This window comes from Linepithema humile, chromosome 1 (genome assembly GCF_040581485.1).
Source record: "Linepithema humile isolate Giens D197 chromosome 1, Lhum_UNIL_v1.0, whole genome shotgun sequence".
Taxonomy (NCBI): domain Eukaryota; kingdom Metazoa; phylum Arthropoda; class Insecta; order Hymenoptera; family Formicidae; genus Linepithema; species Linepithema humile.
The window spans coordinates 5,354,969-5,379,240 of NC_090128.1; the positions used below are offsets into that span (position 1 = coordinate 5,354,969).

Below are 24,272 nucleotides of genomic sequence, written 5' to 3' on the forward strand. Positions count from 1 at the left end.
AAAATAATTTACTAATAGTATATAAACTGTATGTACTGAAGATGGTCAAGATTTGACTGAAACGTTTATGAATGTAATTATCTTTGATTAATAATCAATAATTAACAAGATTGATACAGGCTGTTTGACATCCTGCTTTGGCTGTCAATCCTCTTTCACGTATTTTTTATTATTTTGGACAAGAGCATACACTCACAATTTCAATCTATATTTAATATTATATTTTTTCCTCTGTACATGAGTAGATTGCGAGGTCGCTCTATTAAAAAAAAAATAGTTTGCATGTACAAAAAAATTGGACGACACTGGTCTAGATCTTACAAAGGACAAAGTTGATAATAAATATCAAGAATACAAGAGTAGTGAATTTTTTTAGACGAGAACAATTTATCGACGCGAACGCACGAACGCGTAAAATTATAAGATTATTGCCTCATCTTTTTCAACGTAACGTCGCGGCTATGAGCGCTAATTAGCCTGCAGCTTTTAATTAGATTCAATTAGGTGTAGAGAGAGAGCTATGGCTTGCCAATGATGCGTTTCGACCAAGATAGATGGATCTGGGTCACGTGTACGGACCGTTGCGCGAACCGGGACGCCTTGAACACGCCAATGCTTAGCAACTGTAACAGATTCGCGAATACGGTATTGTTTATCTCATTAGGAAAACGTTGACTTCGCGAAGAAGCGCCATTACCAGCGCGCGGGACAATGAACGAGTACACCAGTCTATAGGTATACTATATATATGTATCAGCCCGCGATTGCTCCTCCCTTTAACGCACGGCTGGAATTCAGGCAACCTAAGAGGCAGAAAAAGTGCCGAGGAACTTTCGAGGAAGACACAAGGCGTGACTAATTGATGGACACGAGTGATTATTAACGGGGAAAAAAATTTCGGCGACATTAATTGTTAGTGAAAAATTCAACACGATATTCCCTTCGCGTACTATGAATATCGCGTGGTAAAATGTCACATTGATATTTCGAGGAACAACCGTGACATTGCGAGTAACAATTTTTCACATTCGTTCACTGAATTTTCTCAACGTTAAAAAGAACGTAGAAGTTAAAGGAAAAACATTGGGGGGAGAGGGGGGAGAGCTAAATTGGAGGAAAGCTAAATTCGAAATCTTGGCTGTACAAAATGTCGGCAATTTCAACTCGACGCTGTACATCATCGTTTAACCTCGGTGTAAGAATTCACAAGGTCCTTCCAAAATGCCACATTCGACGCTATCCGTAATTTGGAAAAACCTTCTTTCTCTCGTGTACGCCTGCAATTCCGCGCGACCGCAATAAATTCTACTGTCGCCTCGTGCTGATTCCGAACTGCGCAGTTTCTGTTTCTAGAACGAAAATCGGAAAAGGGAATTGCGCTCTCTTTCTCTCTCTCTCTCTCTTTCTCTTTCTCTCTCTCTCTTCCTCCCTTTCTCTCTTTCTCTCTTTCTCTTCCATAATCCAACAGGGCGCGCAAATTCGCGGAACGAGCTCGGAAAGCGAGAGAAGAAAAGGAGAGAGACAGAGAAGAAGAAAAGGACGAGGAAACAGGAAGAGGTGGAGCGGTGAGGGTGAGACGAAGGAGGGAGAAGCTCGTCCGTCGACGAGAGACCCCCGATGCCAGATTTTTCCAGCAGGGCTACGGTAGAATGGATGTGGGTATAATGGAGGCGAGCACCGTGCCTTCGGTGCGTGATAAAAACTGCCGATAGGACGAGAGCAGAGGAAAGCGGACGGCAGGGCGGAGAAAAAAAGAGAAAGGAGAGAGAGAGAGAGAGAGAGAGAGAGAGAGAGAGAGAGAGAGAGAAAAGGAGAGAGAGGGGGATGGACGAAACGACGAGTTTGCCGTTGGAAAGACGAGAGACGCGAGAGGTGAGAGGAGTTTTGATACGCGTTATTGAGTGCGCGCGAATTAAAGTTTCTCCGACATCCTCCGCGCGCCCCCGTCTTCTTCGCCACACAACGCGTCGAAATCGCGCGTTTCTTCGCCTCGCGCGTTTCGCGAAATTATCGACCGCATCCCTCGATGGCAACGATGCCATCGCGCGCCGAGAAAACATCGCGAAATATTAATCTCTCTGGCGCATGACTCGCAAAGACTGGAAGCACATACGTCCCGTCTTGAGATATTCTAATTTGCAACTTCAAAGCCGCGACACTTTAAAGAAAAATAAAAAATTTTGGAAAGAAGAGAGATGTGCGTCAATGATTATGAAATTATTATTTTAAATTACGAATTTGTAATACGATAAATATTATTACGAAATATTTAGTTAATATGGCAAATGATATTTTTGTGCGGATGTTTCCTAATTTTAGCAATTTTTATAATTTTCTAGATTACTAGTTTAGCTCTATCAACGCGCATTCTGTATACGCAAATATTTTCTATCCCGTACACGCATAGGTAATCTCTATTTGCGCCGTGCCGCAGCACCAAATTGGTCCGTTGGTTTTAATTTCGTTAATCAGGACGCGTCTACGATCGAACGAGCTGCGTGAGGCGAAAAGGAGAAAACCATTCTTTTTTCTATCATTTCTGAGATTCAACTTGCAAAAATTATCTACACAAATAATTTAAGATGGACGTTTTACACGTGGATTGATAGATATGCCACAGGTGGTACCGCATACAAAGATGCACTGAGAAAAATCTTCTGTTTGATTCAACAAACCGTCTGTTCCGATTTTGAACGAAACAGACGGATTCTGGTTGAATCTACCAGAAGCTCTACAAGTTTGTAATCAAACAGATTGTTGAATCTACCAGATTCAACCAGAATCTGTCTGTTTCGTCCAAAATCGAACAGACAGGTTTGCTGAATTAAACAGAACATTTTTCTCAGTATGGTAATTGTATACAAATCTATTAATCACTCCAAAAGTTCACAACTTCAGAGAATATGTGAGTTGAGTTCCTGGAATTTTTGCGCATGAAATTTTTAAATGCTGTAAAAACGTGCACATAAATGTTAAATTTTGGAAAAGAAAAAGAATTTTTACAATCTTTATATTTAATTCGTTTGCCAAGATGATAAATGTTATCGACAAGATTAAAGTCATACGACGCATTTTTGCCGCATATCGAAGGGAATACTTTATCATATTTCTTAAATCCCGTTACGTGTTACGAAGCGTGAAAAAGAACGATTAAGAAAACTGACAGGCAGCAAGCTCGGACGCTTGAAAATTCGTTCGCTTTCGTGACATTACGCGTACATGTTGAAATTTTTTTCCATTTGCAAAATATTTGCATTAGCGCTACTTTAGCTTTCTAACTTAAACTTAAAAACGTCAAAAATTATACGAAGAAAGAGATAATTAAAATTTAAATAATTATATAATGTTAAAATTATTTAACTTATAATCATTATACATCTCAAATTCTATTTTATTCATGCTCTTTCAATATTTGTCGTCTTCGACTATTTTCGATCATTTCCAATACCTTTTCTTAAAAAATCCAACACAAAAAAATCGGTTTCTCGAAAAAATAGCAGCAGTTAATTCTAAAGCGTTAAAACTAAGTCTATACATTATTTACGTGTAATGGTGCAACATCCACCGAATAATTCCGTCGTGAAAGCAGCCAAATCGCGAAATACGTCCTGCGCGTCAAGCGTTTAAATAGCAATCTAGGCCGGAAGCAGTATGAATCTTTCCGCGAGCTATCGAACTGCGACAAGTCAAGTCCTGGAGATCTACGTTTGCGAATTTAATGAGCTCGCGAAATCGCCTCGCGCGCCACCGCGGTTCCACGATCGATCGAACGAGCCGTTTATTCTGAGAATGGCATAAATCCAACGCCGTGAAACATTGTACGCGGCGATTTACACAGTCTAAATGAAATACGAGCGCAAGCTGATCGACGTGTCCATTTTAGCAACATTTCGATGATATCGCATCTCTTAGATACCGCTCTTTACTGGCCAGTGTAAAAAGAAATGTGGATATACAGAGGAAAACAATTTCTTTATCTTTTAAAAATATTCTCTGCCGAAATAAAAAAAGAGTTATATCCATTACTGCCACTTTTGTAAAAAAAAAAAAAATTTGCTTCACTACCTATCTGGCGAATCGCAGCATGTCGATGTGCGACGAGTAGAAATCGCAAACGGAACTCTGCGTAATCTTGTGCCTGCTTGCTAGCCGTGATTACATCACAGACATGAGAGCTGGCGAGCGCGACCAAGCCGCGTCGCCACCGCGGACGAAGCGCGGTTTTAACGTGCCGTCGTTTCGCAAGCGAAAGATCGGCGCGTCACGGTTTAACCTTACCCATTAACATATCGGGACAGAATTGCGCGAGTCCCCCCCACACGCCAAAAGGACGCGAGTTTCTCGCGTCTCGTTTCGAGGCCTTTCGCGGCCACAGCGCGTATTGGTCATATCATTACAGAAATGTCAACGTTTCTCGATCCCACAGATAAATTTAGTTGTCGAAATCGACAAAAATATGAATATTTATTATTTTTAAGTTCAGTACAAGAATTTCGTATAAAAATAAACCAAATAAATTTAATGTCATGGTTTCAAATAGAGATTTTTTCTTTAATAAAATAAAACATTTTTAAAAGCGTATTAAGCTTCGAGGATCCAAAGCAAAAACCAGATGTCGTTTGCTTGTTAATATTATTTATTTTCTCTTAACTTGCATACGTTTCGGCCAATCTTTTGGCCATCATCAGTACAAAGGATTTTCAACTACTTTATATTACACGAGTTGTACTTAATTAATTTCCTACACACCTGAATTTTTGTCGACTTTATTAACATTATTATTTGTTTTTTAATATCTATGAGATCGCAGAAATCGGATTTGAAATAAATATTAATGTGTCTTGTAAGGCTAATGACTGTGTTGACAGTAAATATGCACAGTAAATATACACATAATTCAATTTTTAAAAGCATTCTACGTGTTGATTCTTTTTCATTATCTGACATTTGTTTGCGCGAGAGTAATTACTTGATTGATTCGATTTTTCGGCAGAAGATACAATCACCGATCGATTTTACACGTTCTTCTGGCATTAGTAAGCGAGGAATAGCGAGAGTAATTAGAGCCAACCTTAATTCCGTATAAATATTGTACGCTTAATGCACCGTTGACCAAGAATTAGCAACGCGGCCTGTTTGGCCACTCAGGACTAAGCGGCTTACTGCTCGTCAAATTTTAGTTCTATCAGCGTGTTACTTATCGGATGCTACTTGTGTTATCGCGCTATACAAGTTCCACAGGAAGCCGCAGGAACATTTCGAGAAGATGTAGCCGTGTTAAATACAATCTCAAAGCTGATTACTTTTTACCGTGCCGTTAATCCGAAGGTCTATTTTCAATATTTTCTAAGAATACGAAAAACACGAGATTTACCGTATCAAATAAAAAAAGGAAAGAATACACTTATTACACTTAAAGATTATCAAAATTATGATAACGAACAAAAAATAATATAAAACGAACGAATAGCTAGTGAACAAAATTTTCGAATTATTTCGCTAGAAATAATTTCGTTATCGAATTTTGTTTCTCCGAACGGATTGTAGATTAATGGATTATTATCGAAATGTGAAATTCTTCTAAAAAAAAGAAAAAAACACCGTCACGTCACGATGATATAAAGTCGAGATAGAGATAGCAGCGAGCTATTGATGCGCAGACTCAATTAATATCAATTAATATGCTGGTTGCTTTTTTTTAACCACCCAGCGCGACTTACAACTCTAATTGGCACACACATAATTAGACTTTTCTCTTGCCGAACATGCATGTAGATTCAGAACTCGTGCGATTCAAGGAATTTTTCGGATTTAATCGAACGCAAAATCGATCCTGCGCTCTCTACTTTGCGTCGACGATTCCTGGAGCTCTTTGTAGCCGCGAGTAACGAACCGACGAAACGACGATGCAAGAGGAAAAGGTTGCGCTCCGGCGAAATAAATTATCAAAGGTATCTCGTCAAAGCCCGGGTTGACCATTTCAGAGTCGGCCGCAGCTGTATGTGCGAACTTCGAAAATCGCGAATGAGCATAATTCTCTCGAAAGTAGGGACCGTGTGTATCCTGCTGCTCTGAATTCAATACAACAATTTGCAAGAGATGGCACGATTTCAGTCCACGAGACCAAAAAAATATGAAATATTCGTTTTTAGTGTTCCGAGCATTTTAACTTGAATGCTATCTATTGGTAATAGATGCAACAATGTTAAAAGTTAATATTCTTTCCTTTTTTTTTTTTTTTTAGAAGAACAAAAGTGTCACGTATCAATTTTCGAATATGTCAAACAAGCGCAGCGAAGACAATAAAGAAGACACCGTATCTCACATATTCGAGCCGTTCGTAACAAGCCGCGCGGCTGGTTCGTGATGCTCTTTCGCTCGCACTCGCTAATTTCTCGCTCGCAAGCAGTTAGCGATGCGAGTGGCGGCTTATTCCGCGCGCGCGATTACCCGAGCGCACGCATGCACCGCTTCTCAGAGCGCGGACGTATGCGTGCACGCGTGCAGACGGGCAGGCGGACGGACGCATATGCCGCTCGGGCAGACACGCACACACACGCACCAACACGCACCAATACGCATGCACTCGCTGGGTCCGAGCGTGTACGGCACGCAACTCGCCGTGTCGACCGAACTCGCCAAGAGTATTCTCTCGTCCGCCCGACGTACACAGACAGACGCCCGGACACGCCACACAGACATACCCGCACGCGAGAGTGCGAAATAACGCGAGGTGATGGCAGAGGACAAAGGCTCCGCGACGTGGTATTAGGAGCTAGACGGGAACACGAGAAGGGAGCCGGAGCGAGGGGGGGAGGTAACCGGCGGTAACCGCGGGAAGAGACGGCCGAGGGGGCTCCTTCTCCCTCGGATCAGGCAGCGGGCGTCCAAAGGGGGAAATCGGTAGATTGGCGGCGAGGGGGAACGCGCGAACGCGAACGAACCCGCGGGTTCGCTTCGCTCGCTATACGTCACACGCGGCCGTTCGTTCGGTGAGTCACGCATCGCGAGCTTCCTGCTGCCAGGCCCCGCGCGTCCGTCGTGCTCGTCGTCGTCGTCGTCATTCCCCTCGCCCTTCGTTCCCGCTCGCGCGCGCGCTTCGTTTCGCGTCGCGTCGCCGTTAGCCGTTCCCCTCGATTTCCCTTCTTCCCGTATCCCGCTGGTCGCCAAGCCCGATCCCTTTTGTCTGCGCTTGACGCGCCGATTGAACAGAACGTAGCACACTCAAAACACATTGGTCAGTTTTTACCGAACGATTTTAGATAGATATAGATTTGAGATAGTTTTTTGGAATTCTTTTAAAGACTTACATTTTTCTCAGCATATAACCGTAAACCATTCTATTTCTTTACAACTAATTTTTACTTTTACTTATACTTTTACTTACCAATCTATGCAAAAGATAAAAAGTCCTTATGTGATTTATGTGAATAGATTTACCTTTCGCATCCCAAAAGGTTTGTATAATAATTTGTCAGACATACAATACCTTAAAAAAGGTGTACAAAGCTTGATCTAGAACTCCACCGATCCTAAACAAAGTCTCAATAATTTGCTAAGTTTTAGAATTTTTTAGAATCGATAGAATGATTTTTTATCCTTTCGTTCGTTTTTATACGTCAAAGCTAACTTCCATCAGTCAATTAGCTGTCAATTTCTGTGAGAACGTAAAATTTTCAGTTTGTCTTCCGAAAGTCGACGACCTCTTTTATTGCATCTGCTCGTGACATGTGTTTTGCAACTCGCAAGTGATAACGTTTCGCGCTTCCTGCTGCGATCTGCGTAAAATATTCAACGCGTTGCATTCGCGCACTTTTAAGCGAGAGCACGGACGAGCGGAGGACTCGCACGGCACGAATAATTCTCATACGACGCTTAGCCTCCGTCTGCAAGATTAATAAACACTTGCTCGCACGGAATCAATTCTTAATTTAAGGCCCAACGCGCGGTACTTGGTGCCTTTGTACATAAAGCAAAGTTCAAATCGATGCCGCGCGACCCTCGGGGTTATAGTCTTCGATATTAATTGGCACATGGCGGCCGTGCGAGCGGGCGCGCGCGCATTATAGCACACGACGTAAAATATCGCGGGGGCGAATTCCATTTTGGCGATCCATCGTGGCGATAGCCTTCGCGGAGGAACGTGAAATATTACCTAAAACGTCGATCGCGCGCGTGCGTTCTAGGTCGAAGACCGACCGACGCTTCCTTCCCTTTTCGATAATTACCGCGCGCCCGATAATCCGATCCACAGCATCGCTTTATTACTTTACCAATAAGCAACCGATATTCGTGCCATCCGAATTCCTGATAAAATTCCTCTCGCGAGATATTGTATAATACGTGCGTTACGCGGTGGCCACATCTAGATATTCCGAGATACGCAAGAAATTAATAATGAAACGAGCGATTGCGCCGTCTCTTTATCTCTGTCTCTCTCTCTCTCTCTCTCTCTCTCTCTCTCTCTCTCTCTCTCTTTCTATTGCACGCACGCATCGATCAAACACCCGCAAGTAAAATTAAGACTTGGATAAAAACACTGACGATACTTTGGTGACGTCGCAATATCGATTCCTAGTTGTTGATAAATTTATGACTGTGCTATATTTTATCTTTCATATATAGTGTTAACATCTATAATACAATACTCGGCACGCATAAAATGTCAAATATAAAGATAATAAAAATAATATAAAAGCAGAAAGATATAAGAGATATAGATGTAATAATAATAATGATAAATAATATATAGCAAATGTTAATCATTCTCAATTATATTGATCAATGTGTTGTTGCATAATTCTCTTGCACAATTTGCACTATGAGCAAGCAGTAGCTACGTTATGCAGCATTAGTAGTTTCGAAAAAAAACTTATTGTAAAAATATCGAAATGAATATACCATCGGCGCTCGATAAAATCCGAACATCATTCGGAAAGCGCATCCGGTATAAGATTCGCGAAAGTATGCCGTCGAATATTAGGCTCGCGCGAATGAATTATAACGGTTCGGCTCGCTCGCTCCGCTACCAAGCCCGTTGTCGAGTTCGAAGCGAACGCGAGCGCGACATATCCGGAGCGAGAGAGAGACGACCGGAGCGAACACACCCCGCGGGGCCCGCACATACGCTCTCTCCCCCGCCTTTGTGTGACCGTATCGTGTGCGTGCGGGAAAGAGAGAGAAAGAGAGAGAACCGCGTATCTGGCCCTCGGGCCAGACGATCGACGATCGCCGTGGCATGCGGGTCCCGCGACCAGATCACAAGAGGTGTCGCATGCACGGCAATGCTGACCAGCTGCCGTTCTCACCGAGCGAGGGCTCACGGTGTCGTCATTATCGTCACGGTGTCGCCGTACTCATCATCATTGTCGTTATATTCGCAATTGTTATACAGTCATCGCAGTTTTTCATTACCACTGTCGTCGTCATTATTTTCGTCATTTCTACACCACCGCTCTCATAGCAATATCATTGTATTTGCAGATATCTGATCAAATTTTTAACCAGATTAAATATGTATTTGAAATAGAAAAAAAGAAAAATAGAAGAAGAAAGTTTGAGGCAGATAATACCTTTGGAAAGCAACAATCAGAAAGCAACTTTAAAAAATGATTTATTTTTTTCCGGCTTCTCTTTTCTAAACTATATTGTATATCAGTAAACAAACTTTTGAAACCTTCTATCTTCTATTGTATATCAGTAGAAAAACTTTAAAAATCTGATTAGAGATTGAAAAAACTCATGATTTTTAAAAAACACAATAAATGACCACGGTGACTAAATTTCTGATTTTACTTATCTTAGATTGCTTCACGTGTCTATCGTCTATAATTCGTTGGCTATCATCTGTAGTCTTTATTATCGATATTGTTGCTCTTTCATCGTCATCATCGTCATTATCGTCGTATTCTTTTTCGTATCATAGTTCTGAAACAAGAATTTTGTTGTTTCGACATTTCCAAGTTTTTCGGCTGTCGTGTTTTTCGGCTGTCGTGTTTTTCGGCTGTCGTGTTTTTCGGCTGTCGTGTTTTTCGGCAATCGTGTTTCTCGACAGTCGTGAAAATCTTTGCATTCACGGCACGACGTTTCCGTTGCACTCCACTGAAGTCCACCGCCGTCTCGGCATCCCGGTGTCCCGGCATAATCGCGCGAGAAAATTCGACCGTATACGTATACGTATACGTTGAATGTGATTGTTAACCTTCGCTGCGTGGTACGGTGATGGTGCACTGTATTGTATACCTGAGAGCATACCGCGTTTCGCTGCTCCTTCACAAACATGAGTTCTACCACCTTTACACGCACGCATACATTCCAATGGATATAATTTCATGGGGTCCACTTTTAAACCCAAGGCCTTACGCGGTCGATCCTAAGGGTTAGACCCTTAGACTTTACTGACCACGCGATGTATTAGCCGCGACCAAGCGCTGGCAGACATTTTAGAAAACCATTCAAAAGGTGCCCACAGTTTTCCGCCCTTCGTGTTGCTGCGTTGCCTGACTTTTCCCCCCTCTCTGCTCGTTCCCGATCCCACCCGCCGCAAAGTCCCCGGCAATATAAGCCGAGTAATATTATCGCGGGAAGAGCGTAGGTAAGGTAACAGAGCCGCTGCTACGTTCCTTTCGAGAATTTACGATCGCCGCGGTCTAGAGATCTCCCTGATTCCGTCTCTCTCTCTCTCTCTCTCTCTCTCTCTCTCTCTCTCTCTCTCTCTCTCTCTCTCTCTCTCTCTCTCTCTCTCTCTCTCTCTCTCTCTCTCTCTCTCTCTCTCTCTCTCTCTCTCTCTCTCTCTCTCTCTCTCTCTCTCTCTCTCTCTCTCTCTCTCTCTCTCTCTCTTTCGTGTTTGCGCTCGCGCGAGTGCTATGTATTCTGCGTCGTAGACCCAACCGACTTTGGCCAGGGGAATCCGAGCAGCGAAACCGTGAGCGTTTCCGTGCCACGCTCGCAATTTCGAGGGAGCGAGAGCTGAGTGTCCACGATTATGCGAGGGCAATCGCGCGACCGTGCGCGGCCGGGCGCAGCGATAACTTATCAAAAGAGAGATAAAGTACCGATACTCCGGTAAATAGTCGGTACAAAAGAATGTGCTCGCGAACGATTTCTATCGGACCTAAACCAGCATTCCTCAAATCCATCCTGTATCGACATGTCGTCACGAGAAACGTTTATGACCGACGAATAAAGTTGTCGATACAAATATACAAATATGAGATTCGATTCGAATCTTTACAAGAATTTTTCATATATATAATCTTTTTTTACGCTGAATATATAACTTGCTTTGCACTTGAAATAACAATTTAGAAAAGGAAAATAATGCGTTGCTAAAATTTGTAACGATTTTGGCGAGAAAACAATGAAAAATAAGTGAAAATTGGCATTGATTTTATTGCATACATCTCTATTTTATATTTCTCACGATTATTAGTTAGATTTTTAAATATTTCTTAATAAATCTTACTCGTTCAGACGTAAAATCGATCGTAATACGGAAGACTGTATCTAAGATACAATATATTTAAAGACTATTTAGGAACGACGAAGGAAGACTATCCCGTTACTATAGGGTTACCTCGACAATAGGCTACTATGAGGGCCACGTTTCCCAAATATGCACACGAATAAAGTTTTTCTAGAGTGCAAAAAAAGAACGCGATGTTTTCTCAAATCATACAAATATTGTGGGTCGCGGATTAAAAATCGATATCGTTGACATTTTCGAGGTTGTACATATGTTGATCGCGATATTCCGTGACGCCTGTGTCAAGTTTGTGTATTGACGTGATAATTTTACGTATTGCGCGATATTCACGGAATCATATTACGCATTCTACAGTCAGCGATAATGTCGAATGTATCAGCGCGTATCTCTCATACGCACGTATCGGCATCGGGCGCAATCGTTCTTCCCGCGTCTTCCACCTCAAGGAATCGAGCAACTAAGTCTTCTCTGATTAGCGATAGCCAGTCGGCCGCTGAAACCGTCGCAGATAACGCGCGGCGGTTCTCGAAACCCGCGTTTTGAAACCCGAGACCGTTACGATTGTTTACGGGCGAGCGAGCAGCGAGTTCCATCGCGCGAGTTAAATCGGCGCGTTTGAAACTCGCTGCGTCGTAGTTCGCTTGCCATATGTATCGTCGACTCGCTCACTCGCTCACTCGCTCACACGCCCGCCTGTTCGTTCGTTTACGCATCCGCTGTGCTGCGCCGCGAGCGAGCCAACGAAGGTAGTAAAGGCGGTAAGAAAAAGGCGGAGGAAAACGCAAGGGACGCAGCGTGGAAAAAAGCGAAAGAGAGTCCCGTCTTTTTGACGGGAAAAAATATTTCGACCATTAACCATTATCTGCAGTATGGATTGGTGGACATCATTCACTAGCAACAAAAATTTTCATCGTTCTGCCTGATTCTGTCACTACGAAGAAAGGGATAATTCGCGTCGAAAAGCTCGTTAACTACTTCGACAAAAATTTCTACAATTCCAGTTTTTATTCATTCCCTAAAGAAAACCTTTATAGGTTCGACCTTCGAGGATAGTGGTCGCACTCACTACAATCGAGTCAGATTGACTAAAAATCAAGTCAGATCACAAATAAGATATTAAAAACACAAAAAAAAAATTCTGTTCAGGAAAGTACGATTGTTTCTTCGCCATGTGTAAGAACAATTCGAGTTGTTTTAATTAATTCTTTTTTTAATGTAAGTTTCGAGGAAAAATATAAATTAACTCGAAGTATTTTCGAATAACAATTATCTTAGTTCACCTCTACAACTCGAATTGTTTCGAGATATAGAGATCAATTCGTAATATTCTTATAAAAATTGAAAACGTTATAGATTCCCAAGCAATTAAAGCCATAAAGCAAAGTAAAATCACGTAAAGAACTTTTCTGTTCTGTTTAATGTGCTCTATCCGCTCACTTCCATATCCTTTACCTTTCTCTCTTTCGCTTCACGGACTTCCTTTTACCCACTTCCTCGCTTTTCCCGCCAAATGACTCTCTCGCTCTTTTTCACGCTGCGTTCCTTGTATTCCCATTGACTCTTATTTTCTTACCGCCTTTCCTACCTTCGTTTGCCTCGCTCGCGGCGCAGCACAGCGGATTTCTTATGATAACTTTTAGTTATTTATGTCAATTTTAATGTATATTTTCATGTGTGCTAGTGTTAAAAATTAAATTCCGTCGAAACCTCTATAAGTCGAATTCTTCTTCTTTCTTTTCTCTGAAAGCAACCGAGTTTTAAAGTTGCTGCGAGAATATCGTCGCACTCGAGTTCCGCAGGACAGTGGTCGCACTCGAGTTGCGCAGGATAGTGGTCGCACTCACTACAATCGAGTCAGATTGACTAAAAATCAAGTCAGATCACAAATAAGATATTAAAAACACAAAAAAAAAATTCTGTTCAGGAAAGTACGATTGTTTCTTCGCCATGTGTAAGAACAATTCGAGTTGTTTTAATTAATTCTTTTTTTAATGTAAGTTTCGAGGAAAAATATAAATTAACTCGAAGTATTTTCGAATAACAATTATCTTAGTTCACCTCTACAACTCGAATTGTTTCGAGATATAGAGATCAATTCGTAATATTCTTATAAAAATTGAAAACGTTATAGATTCCCAAGCAATTAAAGCCATAAAGCAAAGTAAAATCACGTAAAGAACTTTTCTGTTCTGTTTAATGTGCTCTATCCGCTCACTTCCATATCCTTTACCTTTCTCTCTTTCGCTTCACGGACTTCCTTTTACCCACTTCCTCGCTTTTCCCGCCAAATGACTCTCTCGCTCTTTTTCACGCTGCGTTCCTTGTATTCCCATTGACTCTTATTTTCTTACCGCCTTTCCTACCTTCGTTTGCCTCGCTCGCGGCGCAGCACAGCGGATTTCTTATGATAACTTTTAGTTATTTATGTCAATTTTAATGTATATTTTCATGTGTGCTAGTGTTAAAAATTAAATTCCGTCGAAACCTCTATAAGTCGAATTCTTCTTCTTTCTTTTCTCTGAAAGCAACCGAGTTTTAAAGTTGCTGCGAGAATATCGTCGCACTCGAGTTCCGCAGGACAGTGGTCGCACTCGAGTTGCGCAGGATAGTGGTCGCACTCACTACAATCGAGTCAGATTGACTAAAAATCAAGTCAGATCACAAATAAGATATTAAAAACACAAAAAAAAAATTCTGTTCAGGAAAGTACGATTGTTTCTTCGCCATGTGTAAGAACAATTCGAGTTGTTTTAATTAATTCTTTTTTTAATGTAACAACAAAACGCTGTCAATATTGAGCACGCTACGGACACATCCTGCTTTGATAAAGAAGGATCTTTTAAACATTAAGATGTCTTTGAATGACACTTTCTGTATTTAACGCATAATGAACGCGTAACTTTTTCTGTAGCAGTGATGCGATATCGCAGTCCCGGCGCCACTATTCCGGTTTTGTTGATTTTTCGGGAAACCTGCACAAAAGCATACGTCACGTGTCCCCCCTTGGGCCCTAGAGTGAATGACCCAGATGAGAAGAAAAGAGACATGGAAATAACAAAGGTTGATTTTTACAATGGCGTAGCGACGAAAGTCGCTCTTTGCGAGAAAATGCTCTTTTCTAAGAGCTACCTAAAAACAAACAGACACTGCAGAAGATACTTTGCGAACGCACGATTATTACATTTCGAAATTTGTATTACGTTATAGACAAATGTGATCGGCCGACAGTGGTTTATGTCAGTGTCAGGGTCAATAACACCGTGCGGTGTGACATTCTCGCACGCATGTCATCGTAAATCTATTACTCGCACGAAGGAATCTCATTTATTATCACGCGCTCGCGACGATTCTAGGTCGTGTTAAATTATCGGTTCGCGTCCGCAAATCATCACGCGTTCCTGCATCGTAATATACTAATTGTTATTTCAACCGTAGGGACGAACCAAAAGTGATACTACGCGTGAATTTCGAGTTGAGTCACGACAGAAGAACCTTGCCGTCGATTTTCTCACAACAGCTGATTATTTCATAACAGCCGCTTCTCTCTACATCTAGACTTTCCTCGCTCATTATTGCATCTCGTTTCATTACTGCCGGGCAATTACGCTCGGCGCATTGTTTTAATTGCCTTGGTGTTTCTTAGCCCATCCGCGCGGCATGCAAACGCAATTGAAACGCCTCTCGCGTGGCGATCGGAGGACCGAAACTTTGAAAAATATCAAAGGAGCTAAGAGTTGAGAATGGATAAAGCGTTGCTTTAATCTTATTCTGTTTTCTTTTTTTTTTGGAAATCCACATGGTATTCACCTGTCTCGCTCGCATCCAAGGCACGGCGGCATTTGAAATTTAAAACATAAAGACGCGGAGGACGAGAGTGAGAGCGCTTTTCCGCCGATGGTTCGGCATTTATACTTACATATCTTCGAGAAGCTGTATCGTCGAGTGCCAAGTATTAAATAGGTGGAAGGGAGAGGCCAAGATTCTCGATGCGCGGAGAGTCGGAGAAAGAGAGATGGGGAACGGCCATGTGGAGGAGAGGGTAAACTGGGTCAGTGTCGTGGAACTTGAAAACTTTACTTCCGTAATACGAGAACGGCGCCGCCGACTGCCATCTCGAAGTCGCTTAAACTGCGTTTACGAGTCGGTGGCGGTAGGTAAAACAGAAACACTTGGAGAACTCGGAGACCGAGTTATGTGTAGTTATACGTATGTACATATATATGTATATATCTATATCTATATATATATACACGTGTTGTTATAGGCGTGCATACCCTCTTCCTCCAACGCGACGGCAGAAAGAGACGCGCACTGGCGACGGCGGCGGCGAAAGAGAGACGAACGAACGAACTGCAAATGGTAGGGGCGCGAGCGAGAGCGAAAGGAAACGTATAGGAATGCGCAAACTAAAGCGTGCCGGTTAGTGCCGGCAAGTGAGGTACGGAGCACGGGGAATCCTCTCCTCATTTGTTATAGCGGTGCATCGTGGTTCGAAGTCGATGTTTCCACAGAACGAGCGCGTTTTGCTCCACGTGATCGTACCGGCGATGAATACTCGCGACGCGCGATTCTCAATGTCATCAGCCACGTAGCGGCCGGGTGCCACGAGCGGAAGGTCTCGCAAGGTCATGAATTCGTTGCCGTCGCTGTTGCGCCGCCGTTGCCGCCGCCGACCGTTCCCCGTTCGGAGAAAGTTCGCGGTGCCTGCGTGTCCGTCTGTTTGTCGGTTTGCTTGGCCGATCAGCGCGGCCAGCTTACCTACCTGCCTGGCCGTTGCTTTTCGAAATGCCTAAATTGCACGGCGCTCGCGCCTTCGTGTCGCCTCCTTGTCGCCTTGCGATGGAATTTCCATTTTCGTGAAACGCCGTCGGCTCATTTTCTGGTTTAATAACCGAGATGTTCAGCTCGAACGGGAGTCGAGCGATGCGAATAAGGAGAAAGAGAGAAGGAGCGAGTGAGAGACGCGTAGCCGCATAGGAGTAAAGGGCGCGTTGCGCGGAGGATATATAACGCCCACGTATAAACGTGCGTTATACAGCGTTATACGTAAGCCTGAAAACACGGGTGGCTGCTCGTTGACGCGGATAAACCGGCAGCGCGCGGTGGCGCTATATTTACAGGCCGTTCTCTCGCCTGCTGTATGTATGTGTACATGTGTGCACGCCGCTTGTTTTACTCAAATATATTTTTCAAGCGCTTCGCGGATTTCCAGGGACGCGAGAGAGCGCGACCGCGGGACCGCGAGAGCGCGGCGAATACTTTTCGGGTCGCGCCACGTGTATCGCGTCGGATATATGCGGAGGCAGGCGCGCGCGAGGTAACACGACGCGACGAAACGTGGCGAGACGCGACGCGATGCGCATTTTTGATTTCGCAACGAGCCTAGAGATAATTCGCACGAGTATTAGCGATCCAATGCGAACGTTATATCGACGAGATCAGTGAGGAGTGTTGCTATTGCGTTCTTAAATATTTTCAAATACAATTAAAGCTTGGGAAATATCTGAACATATTGTTACATCTAAAATAAAAAAAAAAATGAGCTTTGAATTTGAACAACTTGAACGTAATATCAATTTGTAAAGTCCGCTCGATGACCCAAAGTCACTAATTACATTTCATTTTCCAATATCTATTTTATTCTGTAAATTATACAGTTTTTATGTATTATATCTCACAAAAAAAGTATTCACTGTGCAGTTTTTATATTCTCTTCTGTATGTTTTAAATGTGCGATAAGTAATTCTCCTGAGAAAAAGTCAATTTTGCATGTTCTTTTTATTGATATCGTTATACTTGCAGTTCGTTGCGCTGTGAATTATTAAATTTATTAACACATTAACATTTTTTTTGTATTCCATTACCTTTGGGTTTTAATTAATTTTATCATAATGCGGATGTCCGGGACAACGCTTACGCAAAATAGCTTTCGCATCCACGTACGCATACGTATACGTTGGTATATTGTTGGTAGAATAACTAATATCATTCTAAACTCGAAGATAGAAGATCAAGGTTCGTGTTCTCATCGCAAATTTGTGCTCGTCTGTTTCTCATTCCATATTAATGTCGGATGCGATCTTCGTGTTGTACAAAACGTAGAATCAGAAAGCATATTGAACGAGATAACGGATAATATTTCGAAGGGAAAAAATTAAATGCATCAATATTAAACGTACAATGCTTAGAGTAGTCTTTGCGAAGTTAATTGGGATCTGGACGGCATCGAACGCGTTCGTAGACTTGTTCGTAGAACGGATCGCCAGCAGCGGCGGCGGTCTCGTTATAGCGTAGAATGGCCGCGGCGGCCGGCGACACGGAGGTTCTCTCTCTCTCTCTCTCTCACTCTCTTTCTCTCTCTCTTCCCCCCGATTCCTCCTCGATATCGACTTTAGACCGAACGGCCCGGAGGCAGGCAGCGTTGAGAGCGTGTTCGCTAAGTCTAAATAACCTCTGGTATATCGAACCGCTGCCAGGGAATCCGCGGCGGACGGCGGCCTGGCCGCGGATCGCGAGGCCGCCGGGGCCCTCTCTCTCTCTCTCGATCTTTATCTTGCTCGCGTCTCTCTCCTTTACATCGCGTCGCGCCGCCGGTCTCGTTTTCCCGTTTAATAACCAACGTGAGAGCGAGCGAGAGGGAGACGCGCCGCGCGCGGTTGCTTCGACCGCGCTCGGTAAAACGGGACGCGAATATACGTGCGCAACGGATTCGTGGGTCCGCGGGGCGTGACGGGGAGTGAAGAAAAAAAGAAGGTAGACGACGATGGCGGGCGAGGGAAAGAACAGGACGGCGAGGAATCTCGCGGTCGCGAGAGCCGCGAGAACGCTTACTACATGGACGTAGCGCACGCACATAAGCCCAAAAACACGGTGGCGGAAGAGGTTGCTTGCTCTTTATCTTTTTTTTCTGCGCGATACGAGCTAAAGTAAAGTATAGGGCCGCGGGAATCCGAAGGGTACAGATAGAATATACCTAGATAGATACCTAAATAGAGTATAGAACCGATAGCGGACGAAAAAAACGATAAAAGCGGGAAAGATAAAAGAGATTAAGATAAAGCGGAAAGAAAGTAACTATCGCGATGGCAATAATGAGAAGCAAAGAATATTAGAAGAAAAGAAAGAGCAGCAAAAGTGGAAGAGCGAAGGAGGATAGAGCAGTCGTTATTTAATGTTTAGCACGTACGGATGTTTTTTATATTCAGATAACCAAACTTTCATTTGTCGTATCGTTTTGACGCGACTCATATCATCATTAATCTTCTGCATTACATCCGCACTTCATCTTTTTGTCGTTCATTTCTTACAATTCCGTGGAATTAAGGGTAAAATAAACTGCCTACAATTTTGCAAATATTTCTTAAGCACACAATAACAATACAAAAAAGAACATCATTTAAGTAAAAAAGTACAATCTATAAAAAAACTCAACTCTTTTTGCCTTGTAATTTATTTAGAATTATTTTATGGTTTCGAGACATTCGATTAGAAAAACCATTCAATGAGAAAATCAAGAAGTTAACTTTGAACAATTGTAAACGTGTGCATGTGGAATGTGCATATGCGATACAAAACACTTATCTGCAATTGTTATCAACACGGAAAAAAAAGTAGTGTCAAATCAAAGCTTATATATTCAAATTAACGCATTCATTGTTTCGTATATACGCAACAATTTATAATCTTCCGATAAAAATTTAATAATCTTAAATTTTAACAATACTATAGTCTTATTTCCATTTTATAATGATCACTAGAAGAATACAATATTTAATTTTACTCTAAGAAAATTATAATCTTGTATTTGAAAAATATGTTATTTTCTATCCAACATTTTTTCTTTTCCATTCAAGAAAATTATTCTTAAATAATAAGAATATTTTTTTCTTGGTTGAACTATATAAAATGACTTTATTCAAGCCAGTTTTCTTCGTTTAAAGCAATATAATCTCATTTCAAGATTTTCATGTAAAAAAAAGATTTTAAAATAAGAATATCCTTCATTTTAAAAAAAGAATTCCTTCTTTTCCGTATCTTTTTTGAAAGCACGTAACGATAGTACGCACAATGGTCGAAGGTAAATCGGTTCCGAACGGCGGTTTCTTTGAGTATCCCTAGAGTAGGGATTTCGGTTTCTGCCGCTCCTAGGCTGAATCAAATTTGTCGCTCCTTAATGACAGTGGAGCAAGGGGAAATTTTTTTATTAATTAAATAAGAAATAGATAATAAAATAGGAAACAGGTATCTTATATATAGGATTCTTTGAATAATAATAAATAACACATTCTCTCTCGCGCGCGCGCGTTTCCAGTTTTTCTTCTCCAATTCTCAACCGATTTTGTTGACATTTTTTCTATGATATTTAATGTTACCCCGAGCATATAAAGCCAGAAATGTAAAGAACGTAAAAAAATTTTTAATATTAAAAAAACTTAAAGAAAAAATTTCAGCAAAATTGGTTGAGAATTGGAGGAGAAAAACGGGAAATAAATTTCGCCGAAAACACCGCACCGGAAAAAATAGCACTTTATACACTCTTTAACAGTAATGATCACGAACATATTTATATTATGACTCTTTTGATGAAAATCAGAATGTATTTCGAATATAAATCGAGTGTTAATAAATTTTTTTTAATTCAAAAATTAAAAATTTGCCGCCCCCTAAAATCTGCCGCCCTAGGCTATTGCCTATTTAGCCTAATGTTCGCCCCTGCCCTAGAGCATTCTTTGCAATATATGGTAGTCAGCTTCCTAGTTAACGTGCAAGCATAAGTTTTTCTTTCATCCGGCAGAACTCCAATCGTATAAAATTTGACGTGGACAATATAATCTATCGTTTGAGATATCACATTTTCATTTGCTAAATGAAATAAATTTGATGAATAAAATGAGAAACATACTCATGTTGTTTCTGACTATATACAGGGTGGGCCATTTTAATCCATCCACGCAAATAACTCCGTAAGTAAGCCAAATACAGAAAAATGGTTCAGACAAAAGTTGTTCAGGACAATGGGAGTCACCTATTTATGCTAGTGACTTTGACCTTGAAGTCAATTTTCAAGGTTATTTGAAGGTCAGAGTTATTTTTTAAAATGGAAACCCCTATTTTTGATTCCAAAATCTAATAGCTGATGTCAAGAGCTTTTCAAAACACTATAATAAAGTTATTTTTTATTAAGTACTTTTCGAGTTATGAGGTTTGTAAATTACAGTATTTTGACATAAAATACAAAATATCTTGTAAAACATTCAATTTTTGGGAATCTTACCTAATACTTTTATGCATAAAATAATGAGACGAATCAATTAGTATAAAGAAAACACATTGGTTTTAAAAAAAAGTATGCAGTTGCATGTTGCAAACTACATATTTTTTTTTTAAAGCAACTATGTGTTTTCTTTATACCAATTGATTCGTCTCATTATTTTATGTATAAAAGTATAAAGGTAAGATTCCCAAAAATTGAATGTTTTACAAGATATTTTGTATTTTATGTCAAAATATTGTAATTTACAAGCCTCATAACTCGAAAAATACTTAATGAAAAATAACTTCATTATAGTGTTTTGAAAAGCTCTTGACACCAGCTATTAGATTTTGGAATCAAAAATAGGGGTTTCCATTTAAAAAAATAACTCTGACCTTTAACCCTTAGTCCCGACGGTTCTCTTCGGCACCTTTAATCCCGACTCATGCGTCTTTGCGTTATTTGGATCAGTAAAAACGCTTTAAAAAATCTGAAAAAATTCATGGAGCTTCTTTCAACCTTCAACTTGAAGTCCCAATTATAATATTTCGATAAAAATTATTTTTTTATATAGTTTGTTATTAAGAAATGGAGATACCTTACAGCACTTTGAAATTTCGCTTGGGTCGAAAACAACCCATGAGTCGGGACTAAGGGTTAAATGACCTTGAAAATTGACTTCAAGGTCAAAGTCACTAGCATAAATACGTGACCCCCATTGTCCTGAACAACTTTTGTCTGAACCATTTTTCTGTATTTGGCTTACTTACGGAGTTATTTGCGTGGATGAATTAAAATGATCCACCCTGTATATATATATATATATATATGATGCATTTATACTAAAAATGGCTCGAAATAGAACTGAAACGTCTATGCTTTAAGATATACTATTAAATTAATATACGTCTTTGTAATAACAGCATGCACTGCTCTTTTACCCATTTTTCGTTATTAAAAATGTTATACTAATGTTACACAAGACGTAAGAAACATTTAACATGTGTGCGGCTTATTTTTTTAGAATACCGAATAACACTATCGTTACTAATGTCACTTCACCTTAGATTATCGTGCCGAAAATTTATTTCATACTTTTTAACTAATATTGTTTCACGTATAATTACGCTCGATTGTCAGAAAATGAATAGAAAGGATAAACGTGACAAAGCAGCACTTTATTCGAGCTTTTTTTCCAATATGTGGAAGAGACGCATCTTTTAAAGAAGCCGATTGAACCTGACACACAAGTCTCTACACATTCGTGTCGACATATGATCACGTTGAAAGACACGCATGCATTTACGCACACATAAGCACTTACTCACGACGGCCCACGATAGCGGCCGTGTATAGGTTATTCACGGACGCTATGCGTTAGTAAACGACCTTGCGGCTTTACGATCGTTTACAAACTCTTCCGACCTTTCGGGTCGGGGAACGGGAGCGCACACTCGGCGTTATTCCAATTAATCTCGCGCCGTAATATCGCCGGTTTATATGCGAGCATGTGTATACGTATACGAGAGGGGCAGCGGCGATCGCGTAATAGCGCAAATAAAAACTTTGTAACTTCACTAAATGAAATTCTCGCATCGCATCAAAATTTATTATATCGTCGACACAAAACACGCGATACTTGTGTGTTCTATATTCTTCTCTTTCAACAATGATATCGACGATGGCAAACACTTTGCAAGCTGTTTATGTTGGAAATGAGATTAATTAACATCATATAATATACACCTGTATCTTTTAGGCGAATTATGATTAGCAAGAAAACGATGATGAATAAACTCGACGAAGGAAAATAATACTTTAGAATTTTTTTTTCAAAATACGTCCTCGATAAAAGTAGTTAAACGTCGTAAGAAGTTCGGAAAACAGCGCACTCGGAATAACTTTTCGATAAACTTCCGCGGAAACTTCCGTCAATGTATCGCACGATCACTTCGTCCTGCGATAAAAAATCCATCAATAAGGATTACTCATCGAAGATCGCGCGAAACGTGGTTTCGTCACGTTATGTCGCAATTTGCGAGCTGAAATTTCTTCATTATCGAAAATATCGTAAATTAGTGTATTCGGCATTCTAATGATGTAATACACGTAAATGTTTTGCAACAACTCTAAGCATAGATGTATTTTTGCAATTGAGAAACTATATAAAAATAAATATAGCTAATAGTATAGAAATAAATAATTATATAAATAGCTAATGGCCGAGGGGTGGAAAAGCGTCGCTGCATTGGCGCAAGAAGGCAAAATTAATGACAATTTATCGCGAAATCGAATTTTTACGTAAGGAAGTGGCGGCTTTCATCGCGAAGAAGTCCGTCCAAAACTTGTTCTTGTAAAGCCGCAAACGCGTTTGAATCGCCGACCAGTATCCTTTTTCCGTCACATCCGTGTGACGAATTTTCGTTCGCCAATCGTGAAAGGAAACAATCGGCAGTAATAACTTGTAATAAATCAAGTTTCGACACGACCGCCACGAAAACACCTGTGCAGCGATGTTGGCGTAAAAAAATTTCGTATTTATGCAGAAAACGGTAAAGGGGATTAATGACGTTTTGTTAAACTTTGGATTTTTCCGCGTGCGACATTGTTCACCGTATTCGCCTTTCGTGCCGCATTTTTAAAGGGGATCGATCATTCGTTTATTATTTCGAACAAAAGAGATCAATTGCTATCCGATTATATTTCCACACTGTTCATATTGTATACAATCTAATTGCATTTTTCAACACGAAACATTTTACATTAACCGTTGTTATTTAACTTAATTATTATTAATCGTTCAGCTTGAAAAAAAAATTAATATTATATAAGAAGAAATTTAGTGAATTAAAAACAGCAACACGTTGTAGAATAATTATGAAGCAACTTTGCGACTGACGGAACGTCGAGTCGAACTACGACTATCGAATAGGATCCACTATAACTTTTGAAATATTCGTGAAGGTATACGGTGAAGGCTCTCCAAGCTTGCTCCCGGCAAAAGCGAGGCCCTAAGGGCGACCAAGCAGAGCCGCGTAACCGTCGCGTCGTGAACGCGCGCTTCTCTCTCGCGTGAAATTTAAAGGCGGCTGCCGTCGTGTCCTCCCCCCCTCCCCCCCCGTCCCTTCCCTCGCCACACGCGCGCTCCTCGCGAGAGAGAACTGGGCCCCTCGATCGATCCACGCCCGCATAGTCGCGTGTAGAAGGCTCTGTTTGGCTTCGGCTGTCCATTTTGGGCGACGCCATTGCTGCTAACGAACAAGCTTCTGCTTAAGAATCGGAAGCAGCAATGTTTGCCACTTTTTGTCTCACAACTTTAATGTGATTGGCAACGTAAAAAAAGAATAATACATCTGGGAAAAGTCGAATTTAATCGTCATCTTTCCGCATGAATTGCTGATTAATCTAAACATCTACTATTTTACTATCAAGAAAACGACGTGCTCTGAACATTCGAGTTGAATGTCCAGAGCACACCGAATGAAGCGACCCACTGTTTCATCGTGTAAATCGTCGAGTGATATAAACAAGATC

General features: G+C 41.1%; 1 protein-coding gene across 2 annotated transcripts in view; it reads right to left on the reverse strand.

Annotated features, from left to right (window-relative positions):
• The window catches only part of lobo (lost boys), an 86,014-nt gene extending 70,095 nt beyond the window's left edge, over window positions 1-15,919 (reverse strand). For both annotated transcript variants that reach the window (XM_067361166.1, XM_067361165.1), the window contains exon 1: window positions 15,402-15,919. The gene's annotated coding sequence lies outside the window, so the exon portion shown is untranslated. The remainder of the gene's footprint in view (window positions 1-15,401) is intronic.
• Window positions 15,920-24,272: the final 8,353 nt, after the last annotated feature.